This window comes from Octopus sinensis, linkage group LG7, assembly GCF_006345805.1.
Source record: "Octopus sinensis linkage group LG7, ASM634580v1, whole genome shotgun sequence".
In the NCBI taxonomy this organism is placed as follows: domain Eukaryota; kingdom Metazoa; phylum Mollusca; class Cephalopoda; order Octopoda; family Octopodidae; genus Octopus; species Octopus sinensis.
Window position 1 is genome coordinate 11,982,908 of NC_043003.1, and position 9,813 is coordinate 11,992,720.

Here is a 9,813-nt window from a genome sequence, read left to right on the forward strand (position 1 = left end):
ATATATAGCAATAAGAAAATGGAGGGGATCAATAGGTGGTTCATCAACTTTTAGACATTATATTATGTTAACTTATTTATTCATTTACTAAACTGATAATTACAATAATATACATACTTATATATACATGAATATTTCATGTTTGTTAGTTTATAATAATTACCGGTATCCTTATATATTACTATATTTTATATCTTATATGTAAAGCATAATATGTTATACATCTATGTATATTATTGTAATTATCAGTTTAGTAAATAAATAAATAAGTTAACATGATATAATGTCTAAAAGTTGATGAACCACCTGTTGATCCCCTCCATTTCTTATTGTTATATATATATATATATATATATATATATATGGTAAAGTATCTCTTTACCCTCACCCATTTGGTACACTCGGTATTGTAATTGCAATGCAATAAAAAATCACTTGTGTATTAATAATTGGGTATTCTACCAGCAGTATATTGGATAGATATTATCCCTTAGTTGGTTGGATTCACAACCTCTAACTTTCTTGGAGTTATATATATATATATATATATATATATAAGTTCAGCAAAATTTAGATTCAGATGAATATGGTACTTACTTAAGTTAAAGGCACCAGAATTTGGTATGGTATTATCCGTATAAATCAAATGGGGTGATTATAATCAAAATAAGCAACACTTATTATAATTAAAATATTATAATCAAAATAAGCAACAGTGTTTAATAAAATGAAGTAACATGAAACGATTCTACTACACTACCTTGGTTAACCTTGTTGCTTATTTTGATTATATATATATATGTATGTATGTATATAGTTAGGTTATATTCTGTTATATACGTAGTAAAGTTTAAATTTCGTCTACCTTCAGTTTTCACCCGGTGCTATCCAACAGAAGTATTATGCGTACTGTCAGATTTGCGTTGGGGCTTCTGTAGTGTGTGAATGGATGATTGAATAAGGTGGAGACGAGGCGAAGGAGTACCGTTGGACATTTATTTGTAATCGCTACAATTGTTTCCACGCAACGTAGTTCTCCAAATTATTTAATTACACACACACACACACACACACACACACACACATGTAGATGAGTGGACAAACGAAAGAAAGAGGCACTCAGTACATTTAGTAAGAGTTATATTATTATCTAAAACAGTTTGATTTGGCATCATGCAACTTAAAATTTCATAGGTTCGTTACAAGAACCTAGCCTGAGCCCGACGGGCTAGGTTCCTGTAACGATCCTTTGAAACTTTAAGTTCCACCAAATCATACATACCTATGGTTATGATGAGAGTTACGACGCCCCTTTACGAAAGATAGACTGGTCCGAGTAAAGCATAAATAGTAACGATCCGAGTAAGTTCAGAGTTCGGAGTCGAGTGAAGTTCGTGCCAGTTCGCAGTGAAGTCGGAAGGTGTCGGTTGGTCAGTTCACAAGGAATATTGATTGTTGGTTCATAAAAAGATTTGTTAGTCTGTGACATTGGTTTTACTGTTGTCTGGTTATCTTATTTATTGTACGTAACAATTACGTTACAAAATCTGGTGACCAGATTTTCGAAACCCACGTAGGTTGTTTAACAATTTCTTCGTGATACAACTTGTTAAATAATGGAAGACCTATTATCTTCCATAGTACAGTTGCAAAAGTAACAACAAGAGCAGCAACAGGAGTTGCAGAAACAACTATTACAGCACCACCAGCAGCCGTTCAAGAATTTGGACCTGGAGATTTCCATTTCCAGCGACTTCGAGGGCCACATCCCAGTGGTGTCGGGCGTCAACGAAGAACCCTCGACTACAACAAGACGACCAAAGTGTTTTTTTTTCCAAGGTCTGGGGTCTCCCGCCCCTTAGACCTAGACCATCACCTAATCACCCTTACCCGTCTTGTTGCTTAATAACAACAACAACAACAACTACAACAACAAATATTGGAGCTATAACAAAGAAGTCCCAAAATGAGGTAAGTTCGTTTTCGCAAGATGGCGTTTCGAACTTGATTAATGAATTCAGTTGTAATCCTGAGGGTATAACTTTTGTATCGTACTACAGATGGTACGAGAAGATTTTTAAGCAAGATTCCAAACAAAAAGGGATTTTGTTATTGCGAAAATCAGCTCTGTTAGAACTTGACTGTCACTGTAATTTCATATTGCCCCCTCCCCCACAAAAAAACCTACTGAAATTTGTTTTAAAGAAACAATAGAATTACTGTCTAACATATTCGATGAATAAACGTTTCTATTTAACACTCGAATGGAGTGTTGGAATATAACGAAAAAAGAGAATGATGATTTTTATCACATACACAGAAACAGCCGACAGGATGTATGAAAGTTTTAAACTCAGAGAACTTACACCTGATATGTTCAAGTGTCTTACTTTCACGCAAGGCTTTACAGCAAGCGAAGATACAGAAATTCGGGCAAGAATTCTTTCTAAATTAGAACAAGTAAACCAAGATCTAACCTTATATTCCGTGGCAGAAGAATTCCAAAAGATGGTAAACCTGAAACACGATATAGAAAAAATTCAAGAAAAGGATTCCTCAAAAATACGGATATTTCAACCGGAAAAATGAAACCAAAAAAAGAGTGCCACATCCTAATCCATGTTATGGATGTTGTGGCATACATTTCAGAAAAGACTGTCCATTTAAAAATCAAAAATGTTACAGTTGCAAAAGAATTGGTCACAAGAGTTCACACTGCAGAACAAAATTACGAAGGTCAAGCATTAAAAATCCTTCAGTGTTCTCAACAGAAACAAAGAGCGACTCCCAAATAAGAAAATTCACACAGCGTTCGACTTTTTCCATCCAAGGGAGTTTTAACCAAATATTCACACGCTATTATTTATTATTGAGAAGGCGCAATGGCCCAGTGGTTAGGGCAGCGGACTCGCGGTCGTAGGATCGCGGTTTCGATTCCCAGACCGGGCATTGTGAGTGTTTATTGAGCAAAAGCACCTAAAGCTCCACAAAGCTCCAGCAGGGTGGTGGTGGTGAACCCTGCTGTACTCTTTCACCACTCTTTCTCTCACTCTTTCTTCCTGTTTCTGTTGTACTTGTATTTCAAAGGGCCAGCTTTCTTACACTCTGTGTCACGCTGAATCTCCCTGAGAACTACGTTAAGGGTACATGTGTCTGTGGAGTACTCAGCCACTTGCACGTTAATAAATGAGCTGCGACGTCACAGATGCCAAGGTGTATCGGCCCCTTTGCCTTTCCCTTGGATAACATCGGTGGTGTGGAGAGGGGAGTCTCGTATGCATGGGCGACTGCTGGTCTTCCATAAACAAACTTGCCCGGACTTGTGCCTCGGAGGATAACTTTCTAGGTGCAATCCCATGGTCAGTCATGACCGAAGGGGTCACAACACAACAACAATTATTTATTATTATTTATTACTAGCAGTATCGCCCGGCGTTGCTCGGGTTTGTTCCGACCCTTTAGAATTGGAATTTTTGAAAAGTAAAAATTTTGCATTATGTAGCTTATTATTCTCTTTAAGTGAACATTTTTTCTGGTTGAAATACATCGAAAAATGGCGACACAGCAGTCAAAAAAAAAAAAGGGATTTTCATAGAAAAAAAAGCACCTTTTTGATGTAAATAATTTTTGGTGTTAACATGGTCCGATTTGAAGTTTTTCTTCTACGGAAGGAAGAGCAAGCCTTCTTCTATCATACTCTCGATTTTGGTCAACTTGCGCCGCAGGGTCTCGGAGGAGATAGTGTTAGTTGAAGGCTACCAAACCTGCCATACATAGACAACTTCAGCTTTATATAGAGAGAGATTTACTAAAAAAAAACTATATATATTGTTTGTTTGTGCGTGTGTAAATTATCAAACTGGTGATATCATCCGAAAAACTGATCCTGTTTTGCTTCGTAAACACTTTAGTGTACTTTTAGGCATATTCTGTACAATGCTTTTCTTCGCTGTTTATAAATAGCATCACCCTCAGCCGTTTATATATTTCCTCCTCATAGCTCGCATTTATCATTTAATTTGATAACCACATTGTTCTTTTCCTCTCCCCTTAGACGGCAGCTGTGATTAGACCCTGTGTGTGTGTGTGTGTGTGTGTGTGTGTGTGTGTGTGTGTTTGTGTGTGTGTGTGATTTATATTGTTGTTTATCAACATGTTCGTAGGAAGCAGTGTTTCTAGTATATCATGCTTTGAACTTACTCTCTGCCATACCTATGTAACTTTTATCGCCTGTTACGTCTGATTCGGTGGAAGTATTGATTCTCCGGTAAGTTCGTGCCGATTTATAGCAGCTTACCTTTCGACTTATTTTAGAACATGGTTGAGTCCATAAAATAGCTTTTGACTACACCTCCATTTAAAGCACAGTTTAAGCTATCTTTTCGTTCCTATAACATGTGTAACCCTTTAAAATGGAAGATAAGAAAGTTCCTTTTCGGCACTTGATGCTTTGGGAACGAGATAAAAATTGCTGCAGCTTGGCTGGGATGTGTTACCCTACCCTGCATATTCACTAGATAGTGCTCCTTCGGATTTCCGCTTATTCAGGTCTCTGCAGAATAGTCTTAATTGTAAAAATTTCAATTTCTTAGATGACGTAAAAAGATACCTTGATGAATTGTTTGCCATGAAACCACCTCAATTCTGGGAAGAGGGTATTTTCAAGTTAAAAGAAATATGGAGACGCATTGTGCAACAAAATTGTTCATATTTGGCTGATTAAAAATGTAATGGCAAGTATTTATTGACCTTTCTTCTTTCCTTTAAAAATCGACACGAACTTTCCGGACAACCCAATATGTTCGACTTACAAGAGTGGCTGAGTGGGGCTCAGTGTCGTTACATCCGCATTTCGTTGATCCTGTTGGTTTGTGTATTATGATATTCTTCCTATGGGAAGCGCAGCGATTAAATATTCACAAGCAGCATCACTTGCAAAATTTTCATATAACGGGGATTGGTAGGAAAACGTTTATCTATAACACAGGAAGTTTTTGACCACGTTAGTCTCTGCATTTATTGAGTACGTGCACACATGATAATATTTACCAGATAATACAGTAAAAAGTTTTCTTATGCTTAATTTTATCCTTAAAACCGATATTTGTTAAACCACTGTTGTGATGCGAAAGTACTCTCTTTTACTCTTTTACTCTCTTTTTTTTTTACTCTTTTACTTGTTTCAGTCATTTGACTGCGGCCATGCTGGAGCACCGCCTTTAGTCGACCAAATCGACTCCAGGACTCATTCTTTGTAAGCCTAGTACTTATTCTATCGGTATCTTCTGCCGAACCGCTAAGTTACGGGGACGTAAACACACCAGCATCGGTTGTCAAGCGATGTTGGGGGACAAATACAGACACACAAACATACACACACACACACACATATATACGACGGGCTTCCTTCAGTTTCCGTCTACCAAATCCACTCACAAGGCTTCGGTCGGCCCGAAGCTATAGTAGAAGACACTTGTCCAAGGTGCCACGCAGTGAGACTGAACCCAGAACCATGTGGTTCGTAAGCAAGCTACTTACCACACAGCCACTCCTGTCAAAGACTTTAAAAAAAATTATTTTTGTTGATTAGATTCTGAAAACTAATTGTGAGTGGCAAAATTTAGTAGTAATATAGGTCAAATTGTCGTCAGATTTGTCATGCAGCTTATGTTAAATTTATTAGTATCTATGTTAAGTATGGTTATCCGAACAACACGGGTATCATCACGTAGGCTATCCTAGAACCACAGAGTATTGGTAGGAAAAGTGAAAGTAGCTGACGACGCAAAATATGCTTCAGGCAAGTGATCAAAGTGATTGATTACTTGTAAATTACAATTGATAAAGATGAAGGTACATGGCCTAGTGGTTAGAGCAGCGGGACTCGCGGTCGCGGAATCGCAGGTTCGAATCTCAGACCGGGCGATGTGTCTATTTTTGAGCGAAACACCTAAGCTCCACGCGGCTCCGGCAGAAGGTAATGGCGAACTTCTGCTGACTCTTTCGCCACAACTTTCTCTCACGCTTTCCTCCTGCATCTTGCAGCTCACCTGCGACGGACCGGCGTCCGGTCCAGGTGGGGAACCTATACGCCAAGGAAACCGGGAAACTGGCCCTTATGAGCCAGGCGTGGCTCGAGAAGGAACAAACAAAAAATTGATAAAGGAAGGGTTTTAATAGAAGGAGACTAATCTAGGTATCATAAATACTATACAACTCAAAGCCATGATTTATTAAAATTATCTATGCCTCTAGAGAATAAATCATAATTAGTAGATTGTAATTAAGAGCAGCTGCACATGTAAAAAGGAGATAATCTGAAGAATCAAGAATTCTTCAAAGTTGCCATAAAAATGTGGTACTCCATCGGTTACGACGACGATTATTACGAGTTTTCAAGTTGATCCGATCAATGGCACAACCTACCCGTGAAATTAACATGCAAGTGGCTGAGTATTCCACTGACACGTGTAACCTCATCGGAGTTCTCATGGCGATTCAATGTGACACAGAATATGATGAGACTGGCCCCTTTGAAATACAGGTACAACTTATTTGTGCCAGCTGAGTGGACTGGTGCAACGTGAAGTAAAACGCTTTGCTCTAGGACACAACGCGCTGGTAGGTATCGAACAAACAACCTTACGACTATGAGCCGAACACCCTAACCACTTGGCCATACGCCTTCGCCCAAAGTTGTTATGCTATTAATGAGAGGGACAGAAGTAGTTACATTTGACAGATATTTGTCCTCATCTTGTTTGTTGTTAACATAACGTTTCGGCTGATATACCCTCCAGCCCTCATCAGGCGTCTTGGAGAAATTTCGAACCTGGGTTCTCATTCCTAAGGTATTTTTCGGTGTTATTATTGTTGTTGTTGTTGTTGTTGTTGTTATTGTTGTTATTGTTCAGGTCACTACCTGGAATCGAACTCAGAATCTTGGGGTTAATAGCCCGCACTCCTAACCACTACGCCATATGCCCGTGGAGTAGTGGTTAAGAGCACGGGCTACTAACCCCAAGATTCCGAGTTCGATTCCAGGCAGTGACTTGAACAATAATAATAATAATAATAATAATAATAATAACATCGAAAAATACCCTAGGAATGAGAACCCAGGTTCGAAATTTACCCAAGACACCAGATGAAGGCTGGAGAGTATATCAGCCGAAACGTTGTGTTAACAACAAACAAGATGAGGACAAATATCCGTCAAATGTATATAATGTAAATAATATACATAATTCCTCATCTCTTAAATATAGAACTGGACAGAGCTATTGTCTGGAGAAAAGAGGACAAATGTAGATACGTGTTTCTGGCTACATATGCGTCTTCAGCACGACAGCTGTTCTACCGTCTTTCCCATCGCCAAGAGTCTTAGGCTTATACAAAACGAGTAAAACATGTTTATGGCGTAGGTAAACACATGTCCACAACTAAACTCCTATTCCTAGCGATAAACATCTTTTCTTTAATGGCTTATCAATTTTGGAGAATTCCTGATTCATGCGATTATATCCCTTTGTCAAGTGAAGCTGGTTTTAATTGCCATTTAGTAATTATGACCCATCCTCTAGAGGTGAAAATAATTTTAATACGTCAAGAATTTATGTTGTGTGGTATTTGATATACCTGTATAGTTGAAATACATGCCACTGTCATGTTGTTTTTCTTAATTCGCTTTTGTTTCATGAAAATAGATGTTTGTGTTGAAAGAGGGGAACACTGTACAAGCATGCGTCAGAGAATCAAGAAAGAAACAATGGAAGTATAATAAAAAAAAATGAAGAAACGTCGGGGAAAAAGAAAATAAAGATATGAAAACAAAAAGGAAAAAAAAACTGAACGAAAAATGCATAGAATTTACTTCAAGAGCACCGCATTCTCAAACATTTAAACTTGATGCTGGTTAAAGGAGGATTTGAAGAAAGCCACAGAAGATGCTATAAATGGTAACCCAAGAACGGGCCTTAAGAACAGAAGCAAACAGAAGACATATTGATGATACACTAATGCAGAAAAGACTGTAGCAGCTCATTCAGTATCGGACTCTAAGGAATTGGCGCAGAAACAGGAGAAAGACTGGGGACATGACCAAATTGTATCGGTTATACGCTGGTATTCGTGTAAAACACACCCAATGAGGATTTTGTTGTATCAAGGGAGTGTCATTATACCAATAATAAACACACTCACTGGTTATATTTCACTTCTTTTATTATTATGCCCTGATGCAGTACCAGGCAGTGGCTCTCGTGGCTTCTGATCTTAACTGATTGGAAGTGTTATCATGAACAAATTATATCGGTTATACGCTGGTATTTGTGTAAAATACACCAATGAGGATTTTGCTGTAACAAGGGAGCGTCATAATACCAATAATAAGCACATTCACTGGTTTTATTGCACTTCTTTTATTATTATTATTATTATTGTTATTATTATTATTTTATTATTATTATTATTATTATTATTATTATCATTATCATTATTATTATTATTATTAAAAAGGCAGTGAACTGGCAGAATCGTTTGTATGCTGGACGAAATGCTTAGCGGTATTTTGCCCGTCGCTACGTTCTGAGTTCAAATTCCGTCGAGATCGACTTTGTTTTTCATCCTTTCGGGTTCGATATAATAATAATAATAATAATAATAATAATAATAATAATATGTATTTACGATAGGGTAGGGCAGTATTTACACTGGAAAATATGTAAACACTACAAAATTCGCACTCCTGCTTACTAGTATGAACATCATCCTGAGCCAGTTGTTGAAGGTAGAAATGTCACTAGCCTCTGTGATTTTCCAGTCAACACCGACAGAATGATCAAGGCTAATCAATCAGACATAGTCATTAAAGAGTGAGAAGAAAATGCTTGTAGACTAACAGATGTGAATGTTCCCACTGATAAAAATATAACTGTAAAGGAATTTGACAACATCGACAGAATGATCCAGATTAATCGACCAGACATAGTCATTAAAGACATAGAAGGAAATACTTGTAGACTAACAGATGTATGTGTTCCTACTGATAAAGATATATCTGTAAAGGAATTTGACAAATTAAGTAAATATAAGGACCTGGAAATTGAAATTGAAATACAAAAGATGTGGCATCTTAAAGCAAGAACTGTTCCTGTTATTGTGGGTGTCTTAGGTATGATAAGAAATGGATGTCAGAAACATCTAGATAATATCCCAGGAGAACTATGTCTCAGAGAAATCCAAAAGATTGTGCTGACAAGTACCGCCCACAGTGTCGAATTTCCGGAAGTTATCCATACACCCAGAGTTTCTTCGAGTACGTCATCGCTCTTTCCCTCCACTAATCCTCTATAGAACTCCATGGTAGAACTTCCACCGACCGCGTTGCTCGACTGGCAGAAGGCTCTGAACTCTTGCCGACATTCCAGGTGTCAAGCGCCCTTTCTTGGTCTGTGCTAGTCTCAGAACTGTAGCTTTATCAATGAGACGAGCTGCGGAAAGTCCCCTTTGACGAAAGGCGACCACACCTGCTCACCGTTAACGCTGGAGATGTCGCAGCCTCAGCCCATGTCTGCGCATCATTAGCCACGGCATACCCAGTCCTCCACTCAGTGACTGTTGACAGCAGATGGACCGTCTGATGAGCGAAAAATGTCCCTTCCATAGAAAATGGAAGAGAAAGCGCTCCAGCTTTATGAGGCACAAAGTAGGGAAACGGACGACAGTCGGGTGGTAGTAGATGACGGAAGCGATGTACGCATTCGCCACCTCCACCCAACAGCTTCCTCTCTGCCCATTCCTGGATGAGATTGG

General features: G+C 38.3%; 1 protein-coding gene across 2 annotated transcripts in view; it reads left to right on the forward strand.

Annotated features, from left to right (window-relative positions):
- LOC115214196 (transcription factor ETV6) overlaps positions 1-8,489 on the forward strand; it is a 50,324-nt gene extending 41,835 nt beyond the window's left edge. The window contains exon 10 of one of the 2 annotated variants that reach the window (XM_036504511.1): positions 8,456-8,489. The gene's annotated coding sequence lies outside the window, so the exon portion shown is untranslated. The remainder of the gene's footprint in view (positions 1-8,455) is intronic. The other variant, XM_036504512.1, reaches the window with a different exon arrangement.
- The last annotated feature ends 1,324 nt before the right edge of the window (positions 8,490-9,813 follow it).